Genomic DNA, 10,351 nt, shown 5'->3' with positions numbered 1-10,351 from the left:
CATAGCTCCTAGAAAGTGGAGTCAATGGTAGACAGGGCAGTGAAGAAGACTTTCGGCATGCTTGCTTTCACCAGTCAGAGCACTGAGTACAGGAATTGGGATGAATTGTTGCAGCTGTCACAGATTCCATACAACAACACAAGACGTGACCCTGCCCTCCCTTGACTAACTGTCCCTTTGCATATCAGGGGAACACACCCCTTTAATTGTGATGATCAGAAAACATCCCATCCTTCAAAAAAAGGGATGTGTTCACAAATATTTGGACAGAGGAAGGAAGTTGCAGTCTGGGTGAAGATCAATCTTCATTGAGAGAGGGAGAGGAAGAACAGCAGCAGCTTCAGAAGTTCATGGTCCAACTTCTGAAAAGACCTTGTCTGATTTGCAGTTGTTCCTGGGCGTGTAATATCGTACTGCAGCATATTGTAGATCTTCAGTAAGAGTGTCAATACTGCACTACAGAGGTCCATTCAGCAACTTGAGTCCATGTGAACTCTTCGTGGAGGTATGCAGTCTGCCCCATAACCCTGTTGGTTTACAGTTACATGTAGATCTACACAAAGGTCTTTGGGATTGAGAGGAAAGAATGTTCCACAGTAACTAGATTAACGTTCAGATATTCTATCATGGACTGACTGTGATGACCTTTGCAATCACTTCACTGGAATATTACAAGAGAAGAACTTAGTGGCCGAAATCTCAGACCAAACATCACATCAAAGTCTGACAGTCACTTGATTCACGAGGACGTGGATATTGATGGCCTTGAAAACAAAGGGGAGAAGGTCTGTCAGCTTAGTTCGGTTTTAAACGTAAGTGTGACTGGAAACTCAGTCTCACATACCCACACACTAGAGTAGTGACTGGAACAAGCTTTACAGACTGAATGAGAGTGTTCCAATTATCAGGGGGTTCACCAGTAACACCATACACATGCTGTAAGCGTGAGCAGGTTTTCAACAGATTGTTAAGGTCTGAGACAGACGAGGGCACCTGCACCATGGAGAAACCGTGAAAATGTGGGGAGTGTGGGAATGGTATCCCTTCACCATTTGCGTTGGAGATTCATCGGCGTTTGCACACCGGGCAGCGGCTGTTCACCTGCACTCAGTTACACCACCTCCTGGCCCACCAGTGTGTCCACACCAGCAAGAACCCGTTCATCTGCCCCGTGTGTGGGCAGGGCTTCACTCAGTCACAACACCTTCTGCCGCACCAGCGGATGCACACCAGGGAGAAACCGTTTTCCTGCTCCGTGTGCGGAAACGGCTACACCCAGTCGTATCACCTGCTGCTCAGCTTCCGCGTCCACACTGGGGAGAATCCGTTCACCTGTCCCATGTGGAGCAATGACTTGTGCGATTCCTCCTCCCTGCGCAAACACCAGCACATCCACACCAAGGAGCGGCCGTTCACCTGTCCTGTGTGTGGGAAGGGTTTCACCCAGTCATGCAACTTGAGGAGACACCAGCAACTTCACAAGTGAGATGGCGCAGGGATTCAGGTTGCATTCTGCTGTTATCATTGCTGAGAGTCACATCTTGAACCCTGTTTCGTGGGTGAAGTGGGAGGGGTAAGGGGTTCCTTTATGTTGAATGGCAGCTCTCTCACCCACTTTCCTTCCAGTGGGGGCTGATGCTCTCTGAGTCTGGAATTGCACCTTCCCGACGGAAACAGTCCACAGAAGCGGCTGAAGTGCAGGGAGATCTGAAAGAAATACATTTGTCTCTGTCCAATTGAGTCTCCAGCACAGTCGATCCAATTGGCCTCTGGATCCACTTATTTTCTTCAGTCAATTCGTTCACTTTTCTTACAGTGCAGAACACATTCAGACACAGTGTTTAGTTTCAATTTTTGTAATCTTTTCAATCCACCTTTGATTAGTGGTACATTTATTCCCTTTGTCCCTTTCTATTGTTCTCTGACATTCACTTTCCACATTACGACATTGCTCACCTGCCTTGATTTGGAATTGCCCATCATGTCCAGGGATGTGCAGGTTAGACAGGTTAGCCATGGGAAATGCAGACTTATCGTATCATAGTAATAGAAGCAGGAGTCGACTATTTGGCCTGTCGAGCCTGCTCCACTATTCATTCAGATGATGGTTGATCTATCCATCATCTCAGCTCCTCCTACCGGCATTATTCCATCTACCCTTAATTCCCCTCCATGCAATATCCCATCCAACTGTGTCTTAAATATAATTAATGAAGCTGCCTCATCTGCTCCCTTGGGCAGAGAATTCCACAGAGTCACACGAACTACAACATGAAAAGAGACCCTTCAGTCCAACGCATCCATGTTGACCAGTTATCCTAAACAGTCTAGTCCCATTTGCTAGCACTTGGCCCATATCTCCCTAAACCCTTCCAATACATGGACCAATCCAGATGCCTGTTAAGTGTCGTAATTATACTAGCCTCCACGACTTCCTCAAGCACCTAATTCCATACCCGCACCATGCTCTGTGTTAAAAAGTTGTCCCTTAAGTCCCTTTTATTTCTTTCCCCTCTCAGCGTAAATGTATGCCATCTAGTTCTAGACTCCCTCAATTCAGAGAAAAGACCTTGTCTGATTATCCTATCAATGCGGCACGATTCCTGAAGAAGGACTCATGCCCGAAACGTCGATTCTCCTGCTACTTGGATGCTGCCTGACCTGCTGCGCTTTTATAGCAACAGATTTTCAGCCCGTATCCTATCAATGTCGCTCATAATTTTGTAAACCTTCATCAAGTCACCCCTCAGCTTCCAAGGCTACAGAGAAAACAGCCCCAGCCTGTTCAACGTCAACGATATTTCACTCTGAGCAAGCCTCAGCTGGTTCAAGAGGTAGAGCGGGGCCGCAGACATAGCTGCTGTATGGCTCGTTGGTCTACAGGTACGATTTTCGCTTTGGGTCTCCTTCGACACAGCTGTGCGAGAGATCCAGGGTTCAAATTGCAGTTTGACGCAAATGACAACAGGATCCCATAGTCAGAAACCACATCCCGGGGACAGAATGACAAGCAGATGTTCTGGAAACACTTTGCTGCTTGCAATTCTTGGAGCAAAGTGAAAGCAAGTTTCAGCTGGCTCAGAGTCTCCAGTGTACATTGCTCTCATTCCCGCCAGCTCAGAGAGAGAACAATAGGAGGGACAAAGGAGTGAATAACGATCCGTGAGGGAGGGTGAATAACTGTTAATGGAGACCGTTAGTGGCTAACAATAAGTAGTGTGTCGTAGCAGACTATGTGATAAGGGCTGGTATGTGTGTGGTAGGGGTCAAGGACATGGGGAATTTCAGGCCCTAAAGTCATGCAACTCGATCTTGAAGACCGGAGGGCTGTCGGGTTTTGAAGTGGAATATGAGGCGTTGTTCTTCCATCTGGAGCTGAGCTTTGCTCGAACACTGCTGCAAGCCTGAGACAGAGATGTTGGCCAGGATACAGGGTGGCGTGTTAAAGTGGCAGGAAAGCAGAAGCTCAGGGCCTTTTTTTACGGGCAGAACCGAGATGTTCTGCGAAGCAGTCATCCAGTTTATACTTAATACTCCGTTGGAGAAACGACACTGTGAGCAGCGAATGCAGGAGACCAGGTTGCTGCAAATGTGCAGGTGAAGTGCTGCTTCACCTGGAAGGTATGTTCGAGCCTGGAAGGATATTCAGGAGGGAGCAGGTAAATTGTGCTTCTGAGTGAAGTCACGGTTCCGAAAAACAGAATGTGGCAATTTAGACAGAGTTAATATTTGTTTGTCGGCCAATATGTCTGCCGGTGCGTGATGGAGACCCAGAAGGGAAACCATCTTTCCTATTCACTCAATGTCGTCTTTAGCAGCTTTCCCGTATCTCGGCGCACTGTTGTGCACCTCGCCTTCTCATCTGCTTCCCAAAAAACTTCGACGTAAATATTTCACATTGATACACTGGCCCAATGTGCACAGTTGAGATGACACACTCGTGGAGGTCTGCGGGGTCTTCTTCTGTTCTCTGTACCCTATGTTGAGGAGGGCAATGCTTGTCACTGGTCACTCCGGTGTCAGAGAAAAGTTTAGAAAGAAAACGGTTTAATTTTCTGCCAGTAGAGAGGGCCCGGTTCCTGAGGACGGGCAAACGGTAGCAGAGAGACAGAATGAGAAGCAGCTGTTAATAGAGTCATAGAGATGTACAGCATGGAAACAGACCCTTCGGTCCAACTCGTCCATGCCGATCAGATATCCTACCCTATTCTAGTCCCACCTGCCAGAACTCGGCCCATATACCTCCAAACACTTCCTATTCATATATCCATCCAAACGCCTGTTAAATGTTGCAATTGTACCAGCCTCCGCCACTTTCTCTGGCAGCTCATTCCATTCACGCACCACCCTCTGCATGAAAAAGTTGCCCCTTAGGTCTCTTTTATATCTTTCCCCTCTCACCCTAAATCTATGCCCTCTAGTTCTTGACTCCCCGACCCCAGGGAAAAGATTTTGCCAATTTACCATATCCATGCCCCTCATAATTTTGTAAACCTCCATAAAGTCACCCTTCAGCCTCCGACGTTCCAGAGAAAACATCCCCAGCCTGTTCAATGTCAACTATACTTCACTCTGAGCAAGACTCAGCTGGTTCAAGAGGTAGAGCGGGGGCGCAGGCACCCCTGCGGTTTGGCTCGTTGGTCTAGGGGTATGATTCTCGCTTTGGGTCTTCGTCCTCCGGCTTCAAATCCCAGACGAGCCCGCGTTTCATGACTTGTGCAAAAGTGCCTGCTTAACTTTCTCAAAAAGCAACTTCGTTAAACGAGGTTGGGCTCCCTGGCGCACCAATGGGACAGAAAGCAGCGAAGTGAAATGATTGGCGAGAGCGTTGAAGAGGTTGACGTGAGTGGTGCAGTGTTTGAGGGCTGTCAGCGATGAGGATCGATTGGAAATTTGGGACAGCTCTCTTCGGAGAACAGAAGTTTCAAATCTGGCCCGATTGAAGCTTTCCAAGTCATGCGACGTCGAGACAGAGAAAGTAATGTAGTCAAAATGCTCCCACGCCTGAAAGGATCGGCAACGATTCGGCGGAGTTTTAAAGTCATGAGGAAAAGAACTAAAAGTGACATTAGGAAGAACGCTTTCGTACAGGGAGTGGTGGTTTGGGTCAGTAAATCCCTAACTGATACTGACAAAGAGGCAGATTCATTAGACGCAAACGGGAATTTGGTGGTCATGTTTAAAGTAACAATGTGCAGAATTACATGGAGAAGACAAGAGAATAATACGAATAGAGACCCACGTTCACTTACTGTGTCGACCCACGTGCACTTACTGTGTCGACCCAGCAGAGTGAAGGTGGGCGGCACAGCGTCTATTCAGAGTGAAATCACAGTTCGACCAACAGAATGTGGGAAGTTAGAAAAAGTTTAGATTTACATACGTCTGCGCAACACCATGTAAGGCGACAGCAGTGGAGATCTTTGACATCAGTCTCGAACGTGCATGCCACGCGCCAAACGAAAGGCTGAAGGGACCTGTGGAAAATGCCGCTCTGCGTAGAAGCAGAGTGGCGCAGCGGGAGCGTGCTTGGCCCATAACCCAGAGGTCGATGGATCGAAACCATTCTCTGCTATTGTTCAGTGTCTCGTTAAGCGAATTTCCTTTGTGATGGTACTCTATTCGGCATCTTGCCTTTCAAACGACTGTCTCAATACCCCGTATCATACCGAAACTCACACTGTTCAAGGAACTTGGTTTTCGAAGTCTGAGTGGTCTTCTCCTGTTCTTCGTCGGTTTCCTATGAACTGAATCGCAAACCCACTTCTCTGAGATGCCAGTGAGCTGAGACGCAGACCTTGTGATTTCATGCCTTGCCTGCTGTAATTTGCCACGCCGGTTTGTACGTGAATGACCAGACGATCAGCACATCAGAAACTGTGTCACCATTCAGACACAGTCCCTTAGTATTCGGACAGATATCACTGATTGTGAATCACCTCAGAAAGAGACAAGTGGCAGAGAGTCGCCGTGGACACGATGGGCTGGACCGCCTCTGTCGGCGGGAGAACGATGGTACGTGTTTATGCCGTCCCACTGCCTGTCTATGGGGCTGAGTGAGGGACAATGGTTCATTTCACCGTCCCTTCCGTGTTGGACTGCCTGCAGTCCCTCAGCTCAGGGCCGTGGGGATGAGTCTCAGTGAGTGAAGGTTTCACTCGGATTCTCTTCATCTGGGACACTTGGGCTCAGATGTTAACTGCTGCGCGGTCGCAGCGATGAAAGTGATGCCCACTTTGCGAGAGATTTTCTGTAAGATTTCTGCGAGAAGACGATTTCTGAACACCAAGCAGGTTGCACAACTATGTACTCATATGAATCTACTTGAGGGAAGAGTCCTCGGTGTCCATTTCTCTCTGCAGCGCCAGCACAGCATCTTTCTATCTCTCCGATAACAGACGTTTGGAGGAAATTCACAATCAAAGTTTCTCACTTCCCACTCATTAGATTACTTACAGTGTGGAAACAGGCCCTTCGGCCCAACAAGTCCACACTGACCCGCCTAGGCCCAACTCACCCATACCCCTACATTTACCCCTTACCTAACACTACGGGGAATTCAGCATGGCCAATTCACCTGACCTGGACATCTTTGGACTGTGGGAAGAAACCGGAGCACCCGGAGGAAACCCACGCAGACACGGGGAGAACCTGCAAACTCCACACAGTCAGTCGCCTGAGGCGGGAATTTAACCCGGGTCTCTAGTGCTGTGAGGCAGCAGTGCTAACCACTGTGCCACCTGCCGCCCACGGTGATACCTCTCACCCCAAGGGATTGGGAGTTAAAGAGCAGACGAGCGAATGGACTCTTCCCACCCTCCAGAAAAGCGTACAAGTAGAAACAAATTGGTTTAATTATCCGTCAGTGGAGATAGACCAATTCCTTGGGATGAGACAAATATCAGCGCCCCGGGGACAGCATGACAAGCAGATGTTCTGGAAACACTTTGCTGCTTGCAATTCTTGGAGCAATGTGGAATGTATTTCACACTGAGCAAGTTTCAGCTGGCTCAGAGTCTCCAGTGTACATTTCTCTCTGAGTTTATATTTGCACATCGGCGACTTATCTGCACAACAGCACCTGACACTACAGCAGTGAAGATCTTTTGACGTCATTCTCGAACATGCAAGTCACACGCCAGATGAAAAGCTGAATACTTCTCTGGAAAAGCTACCGTGCAATGCAGGAGAATGGCACAGCGGGTGCACGCTGGGATCATAACCCAGAAGCGAAACCGTTTTCTCCGACTCACTTAATGACTTTAGTAGCTTTCCCGTATAACGGCGCTCTGTTCTTTTCCTTGCCATGTCATTTGTTTCCCAAAACTTCGGGTATCTGAGCTCAATATATCACATCGATACACAATTCAAATTTACACAGTTGCGCTGGCACCCTTGTGGAGCTCTGAGTTGTCTTGTCCTGTTCTCTGTCGGTGTGTCCTGATCTCGTGTGAAACCTCTTCTCTCAGATGGCAATGAACCGGTGAAGTTGAAACACATGACTTGCTGTTTTAGTCCAATTCCCGCAGTAAAGAAACCAACGGTGTAAGAAAAGACTTCCTGCAGAATTGTTGTGTTAAGACAAATTCTGAACACAAGCAGGCTGCACAAAATGTACTCATATCAATTTACCTGAGGGAAGAGTCTCCGGTGTGCATTTCTCTCTGTCCTGACAGCACAGTATCTTTCTATCTCTCCGTTAACAGGACCTTTGGAACAAGTTCAAAGTTGCCCATTTCCTACGCATGACTGTAACTGACTTATCCTGCCTTACGTAATAGTGTGAGAGAGCAGAAGAGTGAATGGGCTCTGCCTTCCACCAGCACAGCTTGCAAGTAGAAACGAAATGGTTCAATTATCCACCAGTGGAGAGAGCCCGGTCCCAGGGGACGGGACAAAAAGCAACGTCCTGGGAGCAGCGAGACAGATTGAGAAGCAGATGTTCCTGAAACTCTTCCCTGTTTGCAATTCTGGGAGCAATGCACAATGTATTTCGTACTGAGCAAGTCTCAGCTGCTTCCGGAGGTGGCTGCACCCATGGCTGGAGGCTCGTTAGTCTGGGACATGATTCTAGCTTTGGGTCTTCGCGCATATGCAGCCGTGTAAGAGTTCCCGGGTTCCAATCCCAGGTGAACCATCATTCCTTCAATTGACCTGAGCAAAAATATCTGATGAATTTTCTCAAAAAGCCGCTTCGTTAAATAAGATCGGACTGTCTGAATTAGGGACGGCGCAGAGCTGCCATTGCAGTGAACACGGCGAAGGGAAACACTTGTTCAAAGTGAAAACAAGTATTGCAGATATTTCGACCGCGCAATCCGAGTCTGAATGAATCTTCCACCTGTATTACGCTCAATTCTGAGGGTGACACTTCAGGAAGCGGGGAAGTGAAGTGATTGCAGACAGCGCTGAACAGGTTAACATGAATGGTACCGTCCTGAGGAATGTCAGCAATGAAGGGTGATTGGAAAGTTTGGGGCAGCTCTCTTTGGAGAACAGAGAGCTGAAAGCTGGCCTGATTGAAGTTTGCCACGTCATGAGGGTTTTAGACAGAGGAAATAATGCAGTGAAAATGCTCCCAGGCCTGAAGGATCGAGAATGATTTGGCAGAGATTTAAAGCCATCAGGAAAATAAGTAAAAGTTACATTAGGAAGAACGTTTTCGCACAGGGAGTGGGGTCAGTAAGTTACTGTCTGACAGTGACAAAGGGGCAGATTCAATGGACACAAAAGAGAATTCGGTGGGCATGTTCAAAGTAACAATGTGCAGATTTACAGGGAGAAGGCGACAGAATGAGACACTTATTTACATATTGTGTTGAGCTAGCAGAGCTAAGGTGGGCTGCATGGCCTCAGTCTGCGCTGTCACACATTTCGTGATTCTGAATGAAATCGGAGTTGGACCAACAGAACGTAGGAAATTTGACAACGGATATATTCTGCCCACCAGGATACTCCATCACAGCAATGAAGGTGTTTTGACATCATTCACGAAGGTGTATGACACAATGCAGATTCAAAACCGAGTATTCCTTTGAATTACGGAGTAATTTGTTTACAGTTATTCAGTTGAGGTGAGCGGAGTTGCGCATTGGGAGCCACTCCAGTTGATATGTCGAAGCCGTTTTCTCCTGTGTGATAGTCCCACCAGCACTCCAATTTGCTGTGATTCCAGTCAGTAGATGCAGATTACTATCCCATACTGATACGGGCCACGATGACCCAGCTGTGGTGACAAGCTTGTGAAGGTCTGAGTGCTCTTCTCCTGTTCTCTGTCTGGCTGCTATGATCCGAATCATCAAACCTCTCTTCTCCGAGATAGGAATAAACTGGTGAAGGTGAAACACATCAGTTGCGGTGTGTCCCATGCGCAGGAGGCCCTGCAGTAATTCCCCACGCTGTTTCACACAGCAGCATCCTCTCGGTGAATTACGTTTGGCAAAGAAATCGATTGAACCAAATCAGTGTCCGCCACTGGATTTTACTGACACCGTTTATAAAATTCAGGCTCACCGTTAATGTGGAGAGGGGCCGTCGGACTAGAGTTTCCGCTTCTCCTGTTGAATAAAGATAATTTTAACTGTGTCCAGTGAAAGGAAAGGATTTGCTGTTGGTGGGAAACATTTCTGTTTGAACTCGCTATCACTCTACTGATAGATTGAAACATAAAGCTGGGAGTCTCTGGATTATGTTGTGAAAATATCGGTATTACGTTATTCACACTGCGCTATCACCAACTGAACAAAGCGGCTGCCCAGAGGGAGACGGCTGTGTTTAGATCTCGTGATGAACTGGTGGGAGCTGAGCCTTTGCCCAGAAAATGGGCACACCACTTCGCTCACACAGTGTTCACAAATCAAACAGGGAGCAAAGCTTCATGTGTGATCGAAAGCTTCCGCAAAGAAGATTTGGCTCAACAGATATCCGGAGTGAACGTACTCCTTTCTTGATTTGAAATGCAAGGAGTTGACGTCAGTGAGCCTGACGTGATTCGAACACACAACCTTCTGATCTGGAGTCAGACACGCTACCGTTGCGCCACAAGCTCACGCAACGCCTGGGGTCTCTTTTCATGCTTAAGGGAAGTGATCGCACGACAATGATTTTACGTTATGAGAAACAACGGAGATCAACAGTTCATGTCTGTTCTGTCTCTCCCTCCTCTCCTTCTGTCTCTCGAAACAATTTCCAACTCTACCTCAATAAAAAGGTGAAAGAACTGTGGATGCTGTATATCAGAACCAAAAAACAGGAGTTGCCGGTGACCCTTCCACAGAACTGATGGTGATTGGGAAAACGTTGATTTATATGCAGGAGATACTGTGGGAGGAAGGCGGATGCAGTTAATGAT

At 47.7% G+C, this 10,351-nt stretch overlaps 1 non-coding gene across 1 annotated transcript; it reads right to left on the bottom strand.

The window, feature by feature from the left end:
- Window positions 1–9,976: 9,976 nt before the first annotated feature.
- On the bottom strand, window positions 9,977–10,048 carry trnaw-cca (transfer RNA tryptophan (anticodon CCA)). Its single transcript has one exon. It is a non-coding gene; the product is annotated as a tRNA-Trp (tRNA).
- Window positions 10,049–10,351: the final 303 nt, after the last annotated feature.

This window comes from Chiloscyllium plagiosum, unplaced genomic scaffold, assembly GCF_037043375.1.
Source record: "Chiloscyllium plagiosum isolate Xiang-an unplaced genomic scaffold, Cpla_swu_hap1 HiC_scaffold_27, whole genome shotgun sequence".
NCBI classification, from domain to species: Eukaryota; Metazoa; Chordata; class Chondrichthyes; order Orectolobiformes; family Hemiscylliidae; genus Chiloscyllium; species Chiloscyllium plagiosum.
The sequence above is the reverse complement of the archived record's forward strand: the minus strand, read 5'-3'. Positions and strand labels throughout refer to the sequence as shown.